The 24,393-nt window shown below is 37.4% G+C and overlaps 1 pseudogene; it reads right to left on the reverse strand.

The window, feature by feature from the left end:
* Positions 1-20,798: 20,798 nt before the first annotated feature.
* Positions 20,799-23,319, reverse strand: LOC132226463 (N-acylneuraminate cytidylyltransferase-like; annotated as a pseudogene).
* Positions 23,320-24,393: the final 1,074 nt, after the last annotated feature.

Consider the following 24,393-nt stretch of genomic DNA (forward strand, 5'->3'; position numbering starts at 1 on the left):
TAGATACTTTCACTCAAACCCACATTGACTTGGTTCATACTGTCATTGTAATCCTGATTACAGGTTCTTCCCCTTAAATCTGGGGTCCAAGTTACATATTTTAACACACACAAAAAAATAATTTCCCACCCTCCCCACCAGAAAAAAAAAGGAATTTTTTTCTTCAACAGCACTAAAAGCTCAGAAAGCAGATGTGGTTTTTAAAGTATTCATTATGAATTTGCTGCAAATTATAATTATAGAGACAGCCAAAACCAAAGGCACGCTTTAGAACAGAGTAATAGGGACAGAGATTTGAGTGATTTGGAAGGAAAAGGCTTTTTAAGAAATATTTAAATGTCTTCATTATTTCAGCTTGGTGGACTAGAAATATAAATTAGGAAGAGTTCCCCTTATCCCTTACCTTAACAGGGGCTTTTTCTGCCTAGCTTCTGGAGCCTTTACTTAGGGCACAAGGCTCACACAGGGGCACAATGCATCATGGGGTGATAGCAAGGCTCTGATTCCAAATGAGCTGGGATTGAATCTTGGCTGTGCTGTTTGCTGAAAATTTAATTTTGGAAAATTTAAACTTTCTGAGCTTCTTTCTCCTCATTCAGTTATAAATGGGGATAATAATACCTACCTCATAGGACCATTGTTGGAACTGGAGATAATCTTCACCGGACACAAATGATGTGCTCAAGCCAGAGGGATGTTAATGATATCAGTGGAGTCGCTGAGTATGTGTTACCCTTTTGAGGGCAACAGAAAGTTCTGGAGGTTGTTGATTAGGAGAGGGTAAACAGGGCAGTTGGGAACAGGAGGCACTCTCTGTGTTGGGCCTGGATGAGGAGCATACTCATGCAGGAAGCTTTGGGGAAAGCTTGGAACATGAAAGGTAAGAGATGCATAAAGTCCAAATAACAGAGTAATTGTAATGACTCCACAGTTTTATTGATGGTGGCTGCAGGAGGCTGCCTGCCTTGTTCGAGTAGGAAATTGCTTTATGTTCTTCATATCTAGATGGTATTGTAAGACAAAAATATACCTTTTAACATAGTAACTTTTATTTTTCTAGTATTTATATATATCCTATACATTTTCAGGGGCTGTTTATGTTTTTCTCCCAAGATCCTTTCCATCTCTTCTGTGAGCATTACCCTAAACACCCTTTAGAAAATAAATTGCCCTCCTTCATGGTCTCAGCTAAGTGGTTTGCATGAGATTGATGTCACACGCAGCTTCTAGGGATGACCTTGCTTAACCGATCAGCACTTTCAATGGCATCTTTTAACAGGGAATAGGGCACTTGAAAACTTGTAAGTCTACTTGCAAGACTTTTGCTTGGAATGTTGGGGTGTGGACTCTGCGTCCTCCTCTGGACTTGAAGAAAGAAGCATACATAGAGCCTTTAGGATTGCCAAGGCAGAAAACGCAGATAAAAGGATCAACAGCACACAAGTAGAGGATAGCAAAGAAAATGTAAAATAGATACTAACTTTTGAGTTAACCAGTTAACCATGAACACTGAAACATTTCACTCCTGTTCATCATATTATTTTGTTGTGTACATACGAAACCCTCCATTTATAAAATGGGAATGTGCCTAGAGTCTTATTTGACTTTTGAGTTATCTGATCCTCCAAATGTATTTTTTTTTGTATAAGCTAGTTTCAGTTGGGTTTTCTGAAATCATAAAGATACTAATGGTACACCTGTAAATAATAGACAATTTAGAAATAAGCAAAGAGAAGAAAGTACAGTCTATTTGTAATCCTAACACCCATACACCATGATATATCTATGTAGTATATATGTATAGTCATCTAATTATGTGTGTATTTATATACAAGTATATATTGAAATATTTAAAAATGCATTTCTTATGATGCTTTTGCTAAAATTATAGGCATACTTTTTGTGTATAATTGTTATACTATAATTCCATTATTAATGGTCTCATAATAATCTGTTGCATGGATATACCATAATTTAACCAATTTTCTACACTGGAAAATTAAATTATTTTCACTATTATAAGCAATGTTGTAATGAACAACCTTATATATAAGGCCTGATATATATTCTTAAATATTTTCAATATGAATAAACCTGAAAAGTGGATTTGATGACTAATGTGTTTCATATTTTTAGGTTGTTGATACATTTGTGTACTTTACAGAACATGTATACCAATTTATACTCCTACTGAAAGCGACTGGAAATTCATGTACGCACAAAGCATCCTTGTTACTGTTAGAACTTTGTCAATATGATGAATACAAAATGCTAGCTATAATGTACAACCCATGTATGGATGTGTAGACATGAGGTAGAATTTTTGCTGGTACTAGTGAGCATAAAGGATTTTTCTCTGAAAGCTGAAAGGATTTTGAACTATGAGCATGTCTATGTGAGCAACAGGGTTAACTAAATTGGCAATCCATTTTAGTTGAACAAATGGTTTTGTTTATTTTTACTGGTTTATTGCTTATCTATGCTATTTTAAATAGAACACTAAACTCATTGAGAAAGAGTAATCGAGATGAAAAAAATTTCTTACTCTATATAGTTGGAGGTGATGGTTTGTTTATAAGTGAATTTGATATGGTTTACCTTGTGAAAATATAAGGTGTGCGGCTACTTTTATGAGCACATGGTTCTGTATAGCAGGCGACATAGTGGATGTCACTGGAGCAATTTTCCACTATTGTTATTACTATTCAACTAAAGGTGTTTTTAAAGGTGATTTTTCAAAAAGCTGACCCAATTACCTTTCTACGGCCAAGATATGCTGTTAAAGATTTTTAGCAAGGGAATTGAAAGAAATATGGAGGAAGATAGGGAACATAAGGAAGGGCAGACTCAGAGTAGCCTTGAGTAATTTGACCCAGTGGTGCCCCTAAGTCACTCTGTTGGGTCAGAGAAAGTGTGCAGGTCCTTGCTTTCCAGCCACCAAACTTACCTGCCTTGAAGGCTGAGTGATTGGGGTCACCACAGTGTAACACTTCAAAATACTCATCTGGTTTGGTTGAAATATCCCCTTAGCAACTCACTGATTCTCTCAGGTCAGGGTTAAGGTACACGTGACAGCACTGTTACTGACCAGAGAATTATCAGACCCCAAAGATGTAATTGCCAGCAATATGAGGGGGCTGCGGAAGATAGAGATGATTTAAAAAAAAATCCCATTTCAAAAATGGATATACCTTTCTCACCTTGACAGGGACAGTAGATCTTCTTGAAATGCTTCAACTAGCTTCTTTGTCTGGGTGACTGTGAACACTTGAAGACAAAGACCTTCCTGATCCTTACAGATATTTCCGTTAACTCCTTGAACACCAAATAATGTGTGCGCTCAGCTGCTGAACTGTTTTAATGAGGTGCCACTGATTTTAATGGGGCAAAAAGATGGATGATTTACACCAGATGTCCATAAGGGCCATTCGGGGATTGCTTTGCTGGACACATAGTACATCATGTTGCTCATTGAATTCTTAAGGGGTTAACTTGACCTTTCCCTTTAACACAGCACTAAAAATAATGTAATTTCCATTCTCTGTGTCTCTTTTATTTATATAGAAAAGCTTCATGACAAACCCACCAGGCCTCAGAGAGCAAGTTTCTCATTTATGTCTTTGCTATCCATAAACCCTAGTGGGTGATTTTGAACCCGAGAATAGACACTGGTGGATGCTTCACTCAGGAGCAAGAACCAGGGTTTTATTATCAACACTTCCAGCATTGAATCATTTCAGGGTGAAAGGTATTATTTTCTGAAGATTGTTGTTCAGTGTTGTATACCTCATTTCTAAGAAAGTTTATTTCAGCTCAGATAACTAATACTCTTGCCCATTGGAATAGAAAAATAAAATGAAAAATTAAAGAGAACAAAGTTTAAATCTCTTAAACATAACACCTCAGGCATTATATTACAATATTACTTATTATTTTCTAGATTTTGGTGAAATACACTGCCCCATTTATTAAAAGTTATCAAATAATAAAACATATAGAATTTATAAAATGAAAATGACTGACCTTTAGCAAATGTTCTTAATTGAGAACATTTTATGGGTAAAAGCAGAGGACCAAAGTTCTGAGTGTTAACATTTTGCCTCTTAACGGGGCCTAACACCTGGATCTGACATTCTACTGAGGTCCTTATGCATGGGTTTCAACTCATAAAAATGAATGAACTTATTTATTTGAGGGTTATCATGGCCTTTGTAGCATGTGATACATCTATATCTTTTGCTGTATATTTCCTTTGAAAATCAGATATTATAATTGCTTGAAAAAGAAATTGAGAAAATCAAAAGCTTGAAATTATCAACCAACAAGGGGGGCACATTGTGGTAGATAATCTAAAGGGTGACCATATCATAATTCATAATTTATTTATGGTTTCTCCTGCTGCATTTTTAGAGTTCACTTAACAGTTTGGACTCTAGAAGATAGCATAGCAACAGGCACACAGTAAAAAAAAATCCCCATGTTTTTTCTTGTATGTTGAAATTTTTATGTCTATATATTCTTTTATAATGCCTTAATATTCTTCTAGATGCATAAAAATGTAAATTAGATTGTTTTTGAAAAAATATTCCTTGTGCAAACAAAAAAGAAGGAAAAATAAAAGACAAAAATATTCCACTGAGAAGCAGATATTCCTCTCCTCAACTTTCTCAGGTATTGTACAGCACAGATTTTTGCTTGAAGAAGAATAAAATTGTGATGTCTCTCTTTAGTCTTAATGTGATATTTACTTTCAATGTGAATTTTCCAGTTAATCAAGCACACTGAAATATTTCACTCTTGCTCATCATATTATTTCACTGTTTAGGTACAAAAACCTTTCATTACATGTTATATAGCACTTCTCATCTCACCAACTACTTGTTTTCACTCAGATGAAAAGGATATGAGCTAAGCCACCAATTACCTTTACAGGCCTTAATCTAGTTTTCCTATCTTTGGTATCTCATAGCTTATGTGCCTGACCTTACAATGCTGTGATAATGCAAGCTGGGTTTACAAAATTTTGCTTTATAGGTCTACATGTTTCTAAATTACATCTTTATTGTTGAAAGTATTACATATGTCCCTTCCCCCTCCCCCCCATTAACCCTTCTAGCCTGCCTCCCCCCTCCCACCTGCCCTGCCTCCACCAACCTATTGTCTGTGCCCATGGGTTATGCAAATATGCATGCAAGTTCTTTGGGTGATCTCTTCCCTCCCACCCACCTCCCACTTACCTCTGAGATTCAACTGTCTGTTCTCTCTCTCTCTCTCTCTCTCTCTCTCTCTCTCTCTCTCTCTCTGTAAAATTTAGAACTGATTATAAGTGTGTGGTGAGAATTAACACAAAAATGATCCCAAATGTCCACCTATTTCTGTATATGCACACATTAAGATCCTATAAATGAAGACCAGCCTTGATAAGCTATGGATTCTATTGATCAATAGAATACAATAGAACTAATAGAATACCTAAGCCTCTTAAGGTTTTCTAGTATATGTCTGCTCTTTCTTATCCCTTTGCCTTCATTAATAAAATACACCTGGATTAACCTGCTGGATGATGAGATACATATGGCCCAGGCACTGACACTATCCCATCATATATATTAGTGAGCCTAGCCAAGACCAGAAGAACCACCTAGCTGAGTCCAGCCTAATTTTTAACCCACAATATCATAACCCAAACAGATGATTATTTTTTAAAGCTTATTTATGGTGTGTTTTGCTCTACAGCCATAGTTTCAGATTCAAATAGATTTAGATGTAAATAGATTTTGACTTAGATTCAAAGGAAAAGACTAGATACGATTGTAGTCAGCAATGAACTATCTATATGGTATGCAGAATTTGGGGTCCACCTGAGTCTGTTGTCTTTTGCTCTATAATCCTCTTTTTTAGGGGCTTGAAACTTATTTGCCAAGTTATCTCTTTTGAATGACTATGTACCATTCTCTCTTCTCCAGAGTCAGCTATTAGTATCCAGAAAGGGTTGCTAAGGACAGGGAAGAATTTCCTTCCAAGACCTTGTCATATTCTTCAATTTGTGTAGCAATTCTCTCAAATTGAATTATATTTTATAATGAAAAGAAATGCTTTTTGGTTTTGCTGTGTTATTTATTTTCTTCATAGATGGCTGTATATCCTTTCATAAAATTATAAGAACTAAAGTAAACATATTCTGGAAACATATTGTGACCATTTGGACTTTTTTTTTTTAATATCAAGGAAGAAACTTACTAGTCTCACAATCTTTTTTAGGTAATTCTACTTTGATGGCTTATTTAGTCAGTGTTACTGGAGCAAACAACAGAAACAAATTCAATTAATTAAGTAAAAAGTGAATTATAGCACTCCTTACACCATGAATTTTTTTTCTACAAGATTTTAAATTTCTAGGTAAGGGCACCTCTGATTGGGTGAAAAAAGGAATATGTAACTGCTTTGTACTTTTTTACGAGGCTTTTGTTCCCATCTATTTTTAAATGTGCTGCAAATAAGAAGGGTTTTAAAATTCTAAGCAGCCAAGAAACAAATGTCTTTTACCACTGCATTTGCTATCTAACAGTCCCATGTACCATTCCCCCAAATATTTTTACATTAAAGATAAAAGTTTCAGTAACAATGACATCATTTCTGTGCAATAAAAAATGTATTTACTTTCTTCCTAAAAGAAAAGTGAATAAAATCTTATAATTGACTGTATCCAGCTTCAAGTCAAAGTTTAAGAGCATTGGTCATTATCTCAGAATTTTTCACCATCTGATCTTAATCTTCTGCACCTTATGAACTAAAATATGTTTAACAACCAACATACCTTACATTTAATTATGAAGGAAAAAGAAAGGAAGGGTATATTTAGCTGAAATAACTATATATGTGAATAACAAGCAAAGAAGTTTGTGTAGATGCTACAGACCTTGTGTCTAGAGTTATTAATGAGGCCCTAAGCAGCATGTAGGGCTTTCTTCCATTCTTCATGTTTCTTTTGCTTTCAGACAATACCGGGTATTCTTATCCAGTGGGGTGTCCCAAATCTTTGTTCTTGAGAAGCAAGGGCCCTTGGTGACACTGTCTCTATGCAATGCTGTCTAAGAGAGCTTTCTGAGATAAGGGAACTGTTCCACATCTGCCATCTAAAATAATGCAAGTAAGCGCTGGCTGGGTAGCTCAGTTGGTTAGAGCACCTTCTTGATACATCAAGGTTTCTGGTTTGACCCCCAGTCAGGACACATATAAGAATCAACCAATCAATGAATGTATAACTAAGCAGAACAGCAAATGGATATTTCTTTCTCCCTCATTTCCCCTCTCTCGCTAAAGTCAATCAATAATGTAAAATAAAATAAAAAAGTAATGTAAGTGAAAGTTGTTCTCTCCTGTCATATTCTGCATCTATTCCTACACATAATCTCAAATATCTCCAACTAAACTTCAATATTGTAGCTACTAGCCACATGTGGCTTTTTAACACTTGAAATGAGGCTAACGAGACAGAGAAACTGAATATTTAATTATATTTAATATTAATTAAGTGCTAAATAGACATTTATTAGACAATACAGCTATACAGCTTTAGTAGTCTTTCATTTATTTATTTTAAATGTTTTTATTGATTTTTTTAAAGTGAGAGAGAGGAAGGGAAAAGGAGAGCGAGCCATCCATGGGAGAGAAACATTGATTAGCTGCCTCCTGCATGCCCACTACTGGGGATCGAGCTACAACCTAGGCCAGGCCTGTGCCTTGATGGGAAATCAAACCAGTGACCGCTCTGTACATGGAATGACACTCAACCAATTGAGTGAGTCACACCAACCAGGACCTTTCATTTACTTTTATTCCCAGACATGGAAATACTTGGAGGTACCCCAAGGGATCACCAGGATTCTTTTTATATTTTTTATTGTTTTTCTTTTTTTCTTAGAGTTTTTTAGATCCTCTCAGAGGATATAATTTGATATTACTGCAGCCACTGGGCACTCGCGGTCATGTCACTGACTGCACCCCCTTTTTAAATAAACATTTTATTTTAGAATAATTTTATTTTTGGGGGGGAATTAAACATTTAATCCCTAGCAGTGTCTAAATTCAGGGTGTGTGTTTTTTTGTATGTGTGTGTGTAGATGAATGTCTGTTCTAGCACCATTTCTTGTAAAGACTATAATTTTTCATTGAACTGTCTTTGTTCCTTTGTCAAAGATAGTTGACTATATTTGTGTGGGCCTATCTCTGGGCTCTTTATTCTGTCCCATTCATCTATGTGTCTATTTTGTAATCAATACTACACTCTCTTGATTACTGTAGATTTATAGTAAATCTTGAAGTCTTGGAATGTCAGTTTTCCAATTTTGATTTTTCAGTATTATGTTGTCTATTCTTGGAATTTTTCTTTCCATATAACTTTAGAGTCAGCTTGTTGATATAAATAAAACAGTTCATTGGTTCAATTTTTGGTGCTTTTGTAAAGGACATTTTTAAAATTTTAAAGTTTAATAGTTTATTGCTGGTATATAGAAAAGTAATTAACTTTTGCAAGTTGTACAAGTCCACTGTAATTGTTATCCTTGCTCTTTCAGATAAGGTGTTTCTGCTGGACCCCAATTTCTTTCACGTTTTCTCTTTGTCTTTGGTTTTTAGTAATTAGAATATTATATGACTAGGGGTGTTGGTGTGTGTATTTGGTATACTTCTTCCTTTGTATTCTCTGAACTTCCTGGAACTGGTTTGTATCTGTCATTAATTTTGGACAGTTCTCAGCCACTATTCAAAATATTTCTTATGATCCATTCTCTCTCTCTTTTTCCCCCCTTGTATTCCAATCATGCATATGTTACATCTTTTGATGTTGTCCCACAATTCTTGGATGTCTGTTCTCTAATTCCCCTTCTCCATTCTTTTTATCTCCAATTTAGTCTGGGAAATGTCTATTGATCTATCTTCATGTTCTTTGATTATTTCCTCAGCTGTGTTAAGTCTACTCATGAACCTCTTGAAGACTTTCTTTATTTCTATTACACTGTTGTTTTTTTCTGAGGTTTCCTTTTGATTCTTTCTTAGAGTTTCCATATCTCTTACATTACTTATCTATTTTTTAACATTCTCTACATTTTCCATTAGAGCCCTTAATGTATTTATTATAGTCATTTTAAATTCTCTGATAATTCCAAAATCAGTGTCATATTAGAGTCCAATTCTGGTACTTGCTTTTTCTCTTTAGACTGTCTTCTTTTGCCTTTTGATATACCTGTTATTTTGTTGTTGTTGTTGTTGTTGTTGTTGAAAGCTAGACATGTTGAATTTGGTAATATGAACTGAGGTAAACAGGTTTTTAGGGTTGGATTTAAGCTAATCTGACTAGGACTTGGGTTGTGTTAATGTTTGCTATAGGAGCCAGAGGCTTCAGATTTCTTTTGTGTCCTTGTTTGTATCATCTCTCTTATTTTAGGATGCACTCCTCCTCAGAGAGTGTGTCTTGCAGGTTTTCACGCTGTTATTTCATTGCTGTGGTTGTGAATTGTGAAAAAGAGAGAATATTCTATATTCTTGCAGTTATCTCTCAATCTTTTAGTGACATGTGTCCTGAGGCTGTGAACCTTCAAAAGTGTTTTTCGAGGGGTGTAGCTTTTATATCCTGTCCCCCACTCTCTTCTCTGGCTGTAGTATGTCCAATAATTTCCTTAAAAACCTAGCCACTGTTGACTATGTTTTCCTCCTCCCTCTTAGGTGAAACTGGACATCTGGAGGGAGCGAGAGTGGGAGGAACCCCTTCTTCTACCTGAAAGGAGGTTCCAGCAAAGTATTTTCTTCTGGAAAGTAAGTCTTTGTTATGGAGACAGCTAATGGAGAAGGTCCTGAAAATATTTCACAGGAAATCTTTCTTAGATCTTTACTCTGAGAACCTGGTAGAGTTCCTGGAGGTAAAGCCTACAAAAGTGTGAGAGCACTCCTAAAACTACGGTCCCCAGAAATTTCTCATTTTCACACTAGCCTCAAACAGCCACCAGAAAAATTACCATTAATGTATTCCTACCAGTTTATGGCACAGACAGCTTCAGCCCTTGGGGAGCAGATCTTGACTGGGATTGTCTGATGTGACTGCTTGCCCCAAGACCTCAATTCTTTAGTGGATCTGATATTCATTTGTTCAACTTTTTCTCATTGGAAGGACAGAATGAAAATTTCAAGCATTTTTTCATGTCAGAACTGAATCCACTAGTTTCTCACTTAACACTTGGATCCATTAAAATAATTTCTGCCTTGCCAGCATGGCTCAGTGGTTGAGCATTGACCTATGAACCAGGAGGTCATGGTTCCATTCCCGGTCAGGGCACATACCTGGGTTGCTGGCTCAATCACCAGTATGGGGTGTGCAGGAGGCAGCTGATCAATAATTCTCTTTCATCATTGGTGTTTCTATCTCTCTCCCCCTCCCTTCTTCTCTAAAATCAATAAAAATATATTTAAAAAATAATTTATAACAGTTCTTGAACTATGATATCACTTTCTTAATTTTTATAGCTCTTTCTTTCAGTAGGCTTCTCTAAGAAGAGACTGAGCTATGCTTTTCACATACAAGATTCCTCTGAAAGAGCAAAAGTGCGTTGATTCTATGCAGCCAAACAGAAACCTGTCTACCAAATGTTTGATGACCAAATTTGAAGCATGCTTTTCCCAACTGAGTATGTACCATTAAATTTATGTACTCAGAATTCTATATATCTTATAGATTCCAAGTGATCCTTTAGAATACATTATGTCACACTTCAATGTAGATAATCATAATTTGCTTGTCTTTTTTTAGGACACAGACAAAAACCCTTAAAATGGTAAATGAGTTATTCCATGGTTAACGGCCTCTGGCCACAGCCTAATTGTATGCCACTGTTCCCCTCATTCAGTGCTTTATGACACTGGTTTCCTAAAGTTCCTCAAACATTCTTTCCTATGCATTACCTTCATATATGCAGTTACTTACAGCTGTATTATCATCCTCTCCCTTGGGAACTTCAGTTCATACTTAAACTTTCAGTTTGCCAGTTTTAAAGAAAAGTCTTCTGTGGTCCTTAGATTAAACTGTCTCCCTAATATATAGTTTCACATAGATTTGTATATTTTTGGGCAGTATTACAACAATAACAAATTATTTAAATCATCATGTAATTATTTGTTTATTATCTGTATCTCCTATTGAATTTTAGCTCCAAGAGGTCAGGGACTGCTTACTTTTTCACGGTTATATCCTTTGCTCCAACAAAGTCCTGGAAAACATTTTTTGTATGCATGGATTATGAATAAATGAGCATTCAACCTTCATTTTCATGTTCCGGCAAACCAAATTGATTTGGTTTAGGGACCACAGAAACATAAGAAAGAAATGACACAAGTAGAGGTTCTCAAGGAGAAAATCAGGAGCAGAAATTTAATTTGAGTAATGATATGAAATTTCTCCCTTAGGAAAATTCAGAAATATTTGTAAGAAGGCTAGATTTCTTGCAGTTATACAGATGTTGGATGACATAATATTTTTGGATACCAAAGGAAAGGATGATCTGAAGATGCTCAAGAATTTAGGAGTACTCAGCTTTAGTTATAATATGATTATTGTTATTATCAACTAGCTAATCATTTCTATTCAAGTTTCTCAAAGATTGGAATGAAACATGAGAAAGTGCTTCAAAACCATTGTTGACAGAATGATTTTCTGGGTGAGATTTGTGGTGATCTCAAGTCTCCTGAAGTTATCATAGGACTTCAAGTTTGAAGATGGCCATCAATGACTGCTTCTGGATGAGTGTCACACTCTACTTAATTGTGGGGTGAGCTTGTAGGTACATAACTGTATTATTAATAATACTAGAGGCCCAGTGCACTAAATTTGTGCATGGCGGGGGTGGGGGGATCCCTCAGCCCGGCCTTCACCCTCTCACAATCCATGACCCCTAGAGGGATGTCACAGGGATCAGGCCTAAACCGGCAGTCAGACATCCCTCTTGCAATCTAGGTCTGCTGTCTCCTAACAGCTTGCCTGCCTGCCTGCCTGATCACCCCTAACCCCTCTTCCTGCCTGCCTGATCACCCCTAACCACCTCTGCCTCAGCCCCTCACCCAGGACCCAAGTTTTCCTCCTCCGTCAGGTCACAGGCAACTGGACCCAGGCTTTCCTCCCTCTGGCCGGCCACAGGCACCAGGGACCTGGGTGGCGCCGCCCAGGCCCTGGCTTTGGCAGGAAGGACATCCAGAATCATGTCCAGAAGAGGTCTGGTCTACCCGGTCTAATTAGCATATTACCCTTTTATTAGCATAGATTATTATTAATACCATAAAGCGATTATTATGCTAGTGTTTGAATCCAACAAACTGACCAAATAATTACATTGTACTAGGTGTGTTCTCATATATAATAATATTTAATTTCCAACAGAACTTCATTAAGTAGGCAACATCATTATTGTTGTTGTTGTTTGTTTTCTTTACAAATAACAAAACAGGTTCAGGATGAATAAACAATTTAGCCATGATCATATAGTTGACTTAGTGCCAAAGGGAAGATATGAACCTTAGTTTTCTAATTCCCTTGAGGTTACAAGCCTCATTTTGTGAACAGCTTTATAGTAATTATCTCTATCTTCGGCATTTTTGGAATGGACTTGCACATCTAATCACTTTAAACATTGATAACATTAACCTGTATATTTATTGGGCAGGTACACAGATTAATACTATATTTTTGTGCCAAATTTTATAATTATTTTCCCAACCTTAATCCAAAGAAAGAATACCCTGCCCTCAAAAACAAAATTCTAAAAAAAAAGAAAAGTGCACTTAAACAAGGAAAACATGGAAATGTGTAGAATATCAAGGTTTTTAAAGCAGCTGTTATGTGTGGAAAGTGAGCATACTTTATGGCAGTTTTTAGTATCTGTTCCAGCTGTGTAATATAATCTGAAAATTATACAGAGTAGTATTCATTTAAATGTGTAAACTTTATTGACAAGAAGACAGCTTCAAAAGAAATAGCAGCACCCATTTTGTCAATTTTGTTTGGAGGAATTTGTTGGTAAATAAGAACAGAACAGAGCGTGATAACTTATATGACACTTTAAATTGCATTTCAGGGCATCCGGCCAAGTTTCAACTTGCATAGCATGAATAAGAAAGCAATTTTGTCTAATTAGAACACAAAACCATCTTGGTAAATGTGTTATGTGTTGATATTTATATATATATGATGTACATGAGCTTTATTACACACACTTGTTACACAGGCACACCCACAGTTGGTTTTTCTTATGAGTGACTCTTTAGAAGCGACTCTGGCCAAAACATAGCTGGAACATTCATTTTGGGGGATTGTTCGGCGTATTGCAGGGCGTCCGTTATCTCTGGCTTCTGCCTACTAAATGTCCATTATGGTGGCAACCAAAAATGCACTCATAAATTTCCAAATGCTTCTTCAGGAAATGCATTACTCTTGTTGAGAACAGCTGCTCTGAGAAGTGGCACTGAACTCAAACTAGGTCAGTTGGAGTCCTTCCCCAGGGAATTTCAAACTGGTGCTGTCCAATCTATGAGAATGACTGTGGAAACTGCCGGTGGGCATCTCCTTGGCTACATGGAAATGGCTGGTCTGCAATAAGAGAGAGTAAAACTGACATACAGAACTAGACTGTACTGATGCCTCCCTGCCCTCCCCTAGATTTAGTGATGTTCCTCCTTTTGCTGAGCCTAGTACTGGTTGGGTGGCTGTTGTTTGCGGTTAAGAATTCTAACATGACATAGGTAGTTTTTGAACATTATTATTTTATATTAGGCATAATCAGTAATCATCATCCCTTTAGTATGATGAAAGGAACTGAATAAAGGAGATAGTCAATAAAGGCAAAAAGTGAGAATGCCAGCAGAGAGTTATTTAAGGTTCTGATGGATTATATTATGAAAATAAATTTCCAGGAATACTTACTGGGTGAAATTGAAACTTTGTATATGTATTTTTAAAATGAAAAGAAATTAGATTATGTAAAGAAAGTGTGTGCTGATTTTAAATATTAGGGAAGAAAACGTGTCCAAAGATAACTAAAACATTATATCTGTTCCATGTAAATTCCTTCCTTGAAATGGTAAGCGAGGGCACTGCTACTCACATAATCTTTACTAGGTGTTATTATGTGCTCTCTGGCAAGGCAAATGTTTTCATTGGAAATGGTTACCTTATTAATATAGTAGATGCTTTCAGGAAACCAGTATCTATCAAAATTTTGTCTTTGGTCCAACTTTGGTATGGATATTCTTTGGAAAGTCTACAGGAGAGATTTGCATTACAATAAATGTTTAGTTTCATAGAGATCAACTATAAAATATGTGGTAGGATATATAATGAAGCAGCATTTCGAAACCATGCAATGTTAAAGATTGGTAAATACCATTAATTATGTCTAGTGTTGTTTCTGCAGTAAAGTATGAAGCACTCTGGCTGATAATCAACTATAGTTAGAGATGAAGGACATAGATATTGTGTTTTAAGGAGAAACTCATTTAAGGGGAACTTTAATGAATAAATTCATGTCATATTCTCAGTTTATATTTTTAAAATATCTAATATTCAGACACATGCAAATATTGATTTGTGGAGACTGCAGAGTAAAAAAAATAGAGGCTAACATATGTTTACTTTTCAGCTAATTTCCATTTATCCTTGTTCCTCTTATTGAAATTGTTCTTTTTGTAAAAAATATATTTTATTGATTTTTTACAGAGAGGAAGGGAGAGAGATAGAGAGTTAGAAACATCGATGAGAGAGAAACATCGATCAGCTGCCTCCTGCACATCTCCTACCGGGAATGTGCCCGCAACCCAGGTACATGCCCTTTACCGGAATCGAACCTGGGACCCTTCAGTCCACAGGCCGATGCTCTATCCACTGAGCCAAACCAGTTTTGGCTGAAATTGTTCTTTATTCTCATGAGAACCACCAGTCTCCTAGCTCTTCCCTGTTCTCCTGACTCATGACAATTCTCCTGCATTCCTTCACTGGTCCACTTACCTGCACACCTCTGTCAAAGCTTTTCAAATGGACACACCTGGGAGCAAAAGAAAAGTCACATACATAATAGGTATTGGCTTGGGGACTCAGAATCATGTATGCCAAAGCCTTTGTAACAGTTGCTCTTACTGCCATTTCCTTCCTTAATGCTACAAGGTGGTATAGGCCCTCCAAAAATAAGAGCTTAATGTTCATTTTTATTTATAGAGTAGAACAAACACAAGACATATAGTAGTAAGCAACATCTCCCTATATGTTAATATAATATATATTGCATTAATATAACACTAAATATTTTTAGTGCAAGGGAATGATATTGTTTTTGTCCTGTTGTCAATGCACACTTCATTAAAATTTTTGATGCTAATTAATTAACTTCTAATTACTCACACACACATTGATTTTATCTAACTGGAAATTATTAATACTATGAAATGAAAGCATTGGATGATAAGATAAAAATTCTTTATTTAGTTATTGATTATGAGAGATGAAAAGAATAACAATAATAATCCTAGTAAAAGTTCACAACCGAGCTTTTACAAGTGTCAATTAAAATGGAAGGAAAAGAAAAATACCATAGGATCTATACACTCACAAATGAGAAAAAGGTTAGATATTATCAAATTCTGTGATTGGAAAACCAAACAAAACAGTTTGAAATTATTTGTTTTGATGGAAATACTATGCTTTTTATCATTCACCAGTGTGTTTATTTCTCTATTTGATACAGTGAAACCAAGTAATCTTCTCTTTATTGTGTGTTGTATATAGACATTCAGGTCTTGGAAATTTGGAATTCTTGAATATAAGCTGTAAGTTATGGTCCAATTCTTAAACAAAGAACATTACGTCCCATTATGTACTTCATTGTTTTGTTAATTAACTTTTGTAATTTTATTGCTGTTATTAAGAACAATATACAATTACTTATAATATGTTGTTATAACTCTACTTGCTACTAATAGAAGGAAATGATATGGATCAATAAAACTTCTATATAATTTGCATCTAATACTTAGAGTGTAATAAGTTAAGGAAAAAAATCATAACAGTTAAATATATTTAGTGACACAGTCATTTCAGTTATATTAGAAATCCTACTGTTTAAGTCAGTAAAATTAAACTAGAAAAAAAGCTTTTAGGAATAAATGTTATGGAAAATTAAAGTGTCTGAATAGAATGTCAAAATGAGCAACCCAACTGTCTTTTCATCTTTAAATCTTATGTGACCTTTTCAATGGGTCACTATATCCAATGCAAGAGATTTAGTTTGTTTTCACTTAAGCTACTATTGAACATTTAACATTATATATGGAAACAATCAGAATACTAGAAACAACGTCTTTGGTGAAGCTCCTAATTTTGTAAAAAAATTTCATATAATTCTATATAATAAAAGCATAATATGCAAGTTGATCGAACTGTGGAATGACCAATGGAATGACTGGTTGCTATGATGCACACTGACCACCAGGGGGCAGATGCTTAATGCAGGAACTGCCCCCAGCCCGCAGGCCCCAGGCCAGTGCCAGCGGGAGCCCCCAAGTTGCCCTGCTGGTCACCCCAGAGATCGGCCCTAATTGCTGGCCAGGCCTAGGGACGCAATCCATGCATAAATTTTGTGCACTAGGCCTCTAGTCTATATATAAAAGCCTAAGTGACCATTATGACCGAATGACCAGGATGGCCAGTTGACCAGTCACCATGACACACACTGACCACCAGGGGGCGACATTCAATGCAAAAGCTGCCCCTGGTGGTCAGTGCACTCCCACAGCCAACATTCTATGGCTGTCCAACCTCCTGTGGTCTCTCCCCCTCCCGCCGGACCCTCCCCCTGGCCGGCTGGCCAATCTCTCACAGTCCCTCCCCGAGTCTCTCCTCCAGGCCAGCAGACTCCAATTGGCCTGGCCCCAATTGGGACTGGGCAAGATGGCCCTAATCAGTCCTGATCGCTGGCAAGGCCTAGGGACCCCACCCATGCACGCATTCATGCACTGGGCCAGTGTTGTATATCTTTCAATAACATGAAATATGGAGGAAAGAAAGAAAGAAAGAAAGAAAGAAAGAAAGAAAGAAAGAAAGAAAGAAAGAAAGAAAGAAAGAAAGAAAGAAAGAAAGAAAGAAAGAAGGAGGGAGGGAGGAAGGAAGGAAGAAAGGAAGGAAGGAAGGAAGGAAGGAAGGAAGGAAGGAAGGAAGGAAGGAAGGAAGGAAGGAAGGGAGGAAGGTTGGTTTATATAGTAGACACTTGATAAATATTTATTGTATAAATAAATTAAATTATTTCTGTGTTTCAAGATTTTGTTTCTGGACACCATAAAGTTAAAATCAATCAGTTCTTTAAAATACGCCCATAGATGCTCTCCCGCCCTCTCCTCTTTTCAATCCCCCCAGGGCTGTCATCTTGACCTTCCTGACTTCTAAGCTCCAGGGGCCCTTCCTTTGCCTCACTAACTTGTTTCCTAAGCCCGTTTCTTCTAGGAATTACTTCTTCTACCTCTGTGATTTCCTAAGAAAATGTAAAAAAAAAAAATGCCCATTATCAACAATTACTGCTTATTTGTGTCAGTAATAACATGGCTTAAAATAGCAATTTGGGGAGACAAATGCACTTCTGCCCTCTTTTCCCCTGCTGTCTATATACTTCAATTCTTCAAAACATCCCCCATGCTCTATTTGCCACTTTAATGATTATTTCTTATTAGCTCCAATGTCTAGAAGGGAGTAGGTGAATGGCTAGAAATGGGAACCGAGAAAATAAATGAGAATGGGGGAAAAATAAATTTCTTTTCTAAAAAAAATGGCAGAATGAGTTGTTTTCAATAAATTGTGGGCTATTTGCCTACTTAATCCCGCCTTCCCCCAGCTCCCAATATGAACCTTTTATGAAAATGAAAGAAAAATGCATCCTAAATATACTCCAAGTCAAATCATGTTGATGTTTTCCTTTCTTCATTTCTGTAACTGATTTTGGCACCTTAATACAGGGATGATAGCATGCAAATCTTTATACAATAACCTAGTTAGGATTCCCACAATAAGTAACTCCCATATCCATCACTTTTAAAGCATCATTGCAAAGACTGGAGTGCAGCAATGTGCCCTTATGTTTCTTATTTTCCAGATCAATCTGTTTTTCTTAATTTTAATTTATAATCAGCACAACTGAAGCTTCCTAATCATATCAGACATGCCAATCCTTTCAGAAGCAAATCTGATTTAACATCAAGGAGCCTGGCTCATGTTCATGGAGGAGGAGTTTTATTCCCACTGCTCTCCAGAAGTTTTTGGCTGGGACTTAACACATTTATTCAGCTGAGACTCAAACTTGTTTCCTAATACTTGGTGGGCAAAGAATCTCTCTCATTTCAGCCAAGCAATCTCTTTGGTCAGCGCAGCAGAGGGTGTGCCCAGGCGGGTGACACTGAAGTTTCTTGTGTGTAGTTTTGGTGGAGAGGAAGAGAGATAGAAACACATACAAAAGGAAATTGCTCTTGAAAAAGTCTGGAGTAAAATAAAAGCTGTGGCTTTGAAGCTGGAGGTGTGTTCACCTTACACTTTTAAAGGGATGTATGAGAGATAGAATATAGGCTTGTCATCCTATTTTGTTTTGCATCTCAGAAGAGTTTAACCTAACAGACAAATACCACTGATTCCATCTTAAGGGATACACAATTTTCCAAGGAGGCACTTTGTGGGTATTTTTGGCCTGCAAAACAGATAGCGATGAGCTTTCCTTGCTAGCTGCAAGCTGGAGCTTGTGTCAGGCTTCACCAGGCACACAAGGCTCTGATTTTGTATCATTAAAGACTCATTATCTCTTTTAACTTCTGTTGAAAGCATTCATCCATAGCTCTAGCTACTACTGAAACAATAGAGGCTCCTAGCTCAGTAATAATGCCTTTTTTTCCCTTTTGCCAGCTTAAAGAGCCTTTAAAGGATGGATTGGCTTTCACAATGCGAAACAAAAAGCTACTGCTCAGGAAAAATATGAAAGGTTATTGCAATAAGTAACTTCAATTTTAAAGAGTAGGGGAATATCATCTGATGTGAGTTTCTCAGAGCTGGGAGCCTGCGGATACCTGAATACTAAATTCCTGTTGGGGAAATATTGCATTTTCCAAAGGAGAATGGCATGCCTTACTTACGCTTAGCCTCAAAGAGAGAAGTGCTTTAATAAGAATGAAACAGGCTTGGTGTGTATTGATCTTGCCAATTTGTTTGGTATTAATATATTTTTGGCAGGGAGCTAAACTCTCCATTGAATTCAACAGTGGATTATATGAACAGTAATTTCTACATTTACTGGCTTTGTTTACACTTTCATTATACCTCTACTGCATTATCTGATGCCTTCATATAGTTTTCAATCTTATAGCCACTTTAATCTCCTCCTGCACTCAGCATATCTGAGTGAGTTTGTTGGCATAAGGGAATTTTGAAGGTTATATTACAGTACATGAATCAACAGAAAATGAAATGCACTGGAGACATGATCAGCCAGTTTTAATTCATTGCAGAAAGTTATAGATACCAAAATGCATTTAATGTAATCTGATCTCTTTATTCAGTCCTGAATTTATGAGCAATTCACCAGGAGTCAAATGACAACTTTGTTTTAAAAATAGTAGTCTATATTGAATGCCATTTTAATATATCTCTGACATATTTACATTTAAAGAGTAGAGAAAAGTGGAATCTTTGAACATAAATTTCTCTGTTCACAGAAAAGAAAAGCCCAGGAAGGATGATACTTTTGTTCACTGAAACATTATCTGTCATTGTAACAGGTCAGGTTGGTGATAACAGTTAAATAAATCCCGCTCATCAGTACAGCTGGTAAACAGATTAGAAACCCCCTAGATTACTGAACATTTCATTTGAAGGAGGAGGCAAATAACGTCATTGCGCTCAGTGCTATAAAAAACATTCTGTGTCAGCAAGCCTGCTCTTTGCCTAGAATGATCAAATGTTTTTGGTTCAGGCTGGTCAACAAGAAGATATGGACAGTGGCTTCCCAGACAATTTCCCTAACAGCAACACAAATAGATGTTAAACATCAATCAATTATTGTTTGTTTATAATACGTGATCCTTCACTCGGGATCCCAAGCTGTTTTGGTAAGGTTGACCCCATCAAAATCACTCCTGTTACCTGGGAAGAGATAAGATAACCCCTTCTCACTCATATTGAGAAATCTTTTCTCACACACCATAGCACTGGAATTTAGGTTGAAGGGCAAATGTGGAAATACTACTTGCTATTTTTATTTTAACATACAAAATTTATTATCCATTTCAAAGAGAACAAAAATTTTTGTGTCTTCGAGAATTTTTTTCTGTGAAATGTATTTTTTTTAATTAATAGAAGAGCATGTTTTACCACAGAAACTGTCCCAAAATAAATAAAATATCAGCATCATCAAAAACACACAAACACACAGTTTTACAGGGTACAATACAAAGTAAACTTTGATCATGTTCTTACTTGCATTTACTAAAAATTTGAGAAAGACTGTAAATCAATCTCTAAATAATTATCTTGCATAAAGAGAAAAGTATAGCACAATTTTTTCACAGAAGGTTTTGGAGAGATAACTTGAGAAGACTTTGCTTTAAAAGATATGAAGAGATATCACAAATCAAGTCACATGTCTATAACATTAAAACATGGAATTGTACTTCATCAAAAATAAAAGTAAAATAGCTGAAGAAGGCTGTATACCCCCCCCCCCGCCCCCCCCTACACACACACATTATACTAACTTCTGTTTTGGGCAGGAATTAACAACCTTTTCCATTAGTAGGGAAATGTGCTCTGCAAACTCTCAGAGGGCACCATGGCCACCATTACACTTGTAAATACACCCAACAGCCTTCTGGGTCGTGGAACAGGCATCAGAGGGAACAGCACTTAGGCCCACTTTCTTCAGGCACTCCTCATCAGACATTTCATTTCCAAGATATGCCACTTCTTTCCAGCACAGGCCCATTTCTTTTCTCCATTCATCTACAACTGCTAGCTTGTCGTGTACATTGACTTCCATTTTGCAATCCAGTTTTAAGGAAGAGAGTGTCTGCTTTGAACAGGCCCTTTCTGAGATTAATCTCACCTCAATACCACTTTTCTTTAATAAACTTATGCCAATAGCATCTTTTACATCATAAGATATTTCTTTTTGGTCTCCTGATACATCAATGTGGCCATTGGTGAGACACCCTGGCCAAAAGTTTTATCTCCTAAACTTCTCTTTGCCAAAATAGCCATATCTTAACACTCGTTGTTCTGCAATAGGCCAATCAATATCCACATCTATGTCCACACTGTGATCAGCGTGCATTTTATAGTAGGCCATTTTTCCACCCTGTAAGTAACCCATCTCTATCAAATGTCTCTTAGCAAAATAAAATGAGCCAAATATATACATAAAGAGCCAGGGTCTATAACATCCAAAACAACCGAAGGGATGACCGAATGCCAGGCTGTGCATGCAGCAGGCTAGGGGAGGCGGGGACTGGCAAGCAGGATGAAATGCTGACTTCTTGGAGAGAGAGAGAGGCGGGGCTGATCAGCAGCTGCCACTGCTGCTTGTGAGGCCCAGAGAGAGAAGCAGGGTCTGATCTGCAGCCTCTGTGGCAGCTGCTGCTCAGCCCTTGCCTCTCTCTCTTTCTAAGCCTCGCCAGCAGCTGTGCCTCTCTCTCTCTGAGATGTCAGCAGATCAGCCCACTTGCCAGCAGCCTGGGGCAGCTGTTGATCAGCCCCGCCTCCCTGATCAGGACCAGAGATGCTGACTGGCATAGAAACCGACCAATCAGAACCAAATCTGGCTGAACTGCGAAGAGCCAATGGCTGCCTAGGAGGTGGAGCTTTTGATGCTGACTGGCATAGAAACTGACCAATTAGAACCAAATCTGGGTGAACTGCGAAGGCAGAACCTAAGGTGGGGGTTGTGGAGGGGTTATAAGGGCAACAGCTATTTGGTGTAAGGTGTAAGAAAGCGGTTCAATTTTTTAATGATGGGCTTGGCAGTATAGTGCATATGGCTGGCTATCAGTCCAGATATAGGGATGATGTATTTTTTTCTGCCAAGAGCATCTCCTCCTGCTGAAAAAGACTTTCCTCCCACCCCCATTTAAGCAATCCTATCCTATATAATATATCTATACTAATAAAAGGGTAATATGCTAATTAGACTGGGTGGACCAGCCATCTTCCGGATATCTGATTTCCTTCCGGACAAAGCCATGGTAGTGGGGGCCAAGGCAGAGACAGTTAGGAGCGATCAGGGGAGGGCAGTTGGGAACAACCAGGCCAGCAGGGGAGGGCAGTTGGGGGCTAAGATCAGGTCGGCAGGGAGGGCAGTTGGGGAAGAGATCAGGCCTGCAGGGGAGGGCAGTTAGGGGAGATCAGGCAGACAGGCAGAGGCAATTTGGGGCAATCAGGCAGGCAGGCAGAGGCAGTTAGGAGCCAGTGGCTCCAGATTGCTAGAGGGATGCCCAACTGCCGGTTTAGGGCCAATCCCACAGGGATCGGGCCTAAACTGGCAGTCAGACATTCCCCAAGGAGTCCCTGATTGGAGAGGGTGCAGGCTGGGCTGAGGAAACCCCCCCTGCCCCCGTGCACAAATTTTGTGCACAGGCCACTAGTTTTCATATAATTCTCCATCTCAATCTTGTTGACGAGGTCATTTAGCTGGATTCAAATTCAGAGGTTCCGTCACTTCACGAACTCCTCTCTCAATTTCACTTTATCAAAATTGATGGCACCTCAAAACAGAGAAAACAGAACCATATCCTTCTTCTGAATCACTTCTGCAACTTTTTGAAGGTCAGTCGGATGTAAACATGGTTAGTAGCTTGAATATTACCTACAATGTCAACCTCATTGTGCTAAGAAATGATACGATGGCATCTAATGAGGTAGAGCTGTCTTTGAAACTTCAGAACTTCGATGAACTTGTGCACCACGTTGTTTGGCCACATTCTCAATTTCATCATGGTCCATTGAAACCCACACACTCTGGAAGACCCCTGAGTCCAGGGCCGCATGCAGGACCCAGCCAATGAGCGGGACACCTGCCAGATGCTTAATGTTCTTCAAAGGGATGCCCTTGATGCTACTCCAGGCCAGAATTAAGGCCGCCAGGTATGAGGCTTCTCCACACACCAGCCCTGGCTGCAGCGGGAGTTGTGCTGCAGCTTCGGGGGCCTACCCTGGGATGGCAGCCTCTGCGGGTTGGAGATGGAGGTTGCGACCCTCTTCTCCACTGAATCCATTTTCGTCCCACGTTTCCTCCCCAGCTTCTCCACATCCGGGAGCTCTTCTCTCGAGAATTTCTTATTGTTTATGTAAAAAAACTATGTAATTTTATTAAGCCCAAGGAAATAACAACCTTTGATAAGCATCTTAGCTTATTAAATGTGGGAATTATTTTCATTATTATAAAAACATACTACACAGCACTTATAAAGAACAATTACATTTAATAATTGTTTATATTATTTATAAATATAATTGTATAAAAATATATTTTATTAAGTATGTGAAATAAAATTGTAGGTTTCATAACCAGTTTTTTGTAATAACTAGTGGCCTGGTACATGGATTCATGCACATTGAAAGGAAATTAATTAGAAGAAATGCTTTAATATCGTTATTTGCCCTTTCTCTATAATGGAACTGTCAACCAAATTCACGATCGACTATGACAGATTAAAACACATGCATGCAATTGGTGCCAGTGAGAGCTTATATGTATCTTGTATGTGCGACTCAACATTTATTTTTAAATTGCCAGTGTGAGTCATATGTACCAGCCGGTTGGTCGGTCAGATGGTCAGACAGATGTATGGTCAGTCACTTAGCCTTTAATATACATAAATAGCCTTCTGATGGAGATCATTCTGAGTGATTAGCTTAATTGATAATTTTGTAACTAAAATTGAATTCTGCATTACTTCAGAATTAGAACATTCATGGTAAACATTTTACTAACAACAATAACATGACTATTCTTATTTAACAGTTGTAAATATCCATTCTAAAAATATTCCTAACTAAAAATTGACTAATTTTAAATAGTACTTTTATTATTTAGTTCATTTTACACTGGAAAAATAATGACATAGTACTATATTTATTTTATATTTATTTTAAATGTAGGTCATAACACCCTGGCTGGTGTTTCTAAGTGGTTAGAGCATTGGCTCACATACCTAAGGGTCTTGGATTTGATTCCTGGTCAAGGGCACATACCTGCTCAGGACAGAGTACAACCAATCAATGTGTTTCTCTCACATTGATCTCTCTCTCTCTCTCTCTCTCTCTCTCTCTCTCTCCTCCTCCTCCCT

Source organism: Myotis daubentonii, chromosome 1, assembly GCF_963259705.1.
Source record: "Myotis daubentonii chromosome 1, mMyoDau2.1, whole genome shotgun sequence".
NCBI lineage: Eukaryota > Metazoa > Chordata > Mammalia > Chiroptera > Vespertilionidae > Myotis > Myotis daubentonii.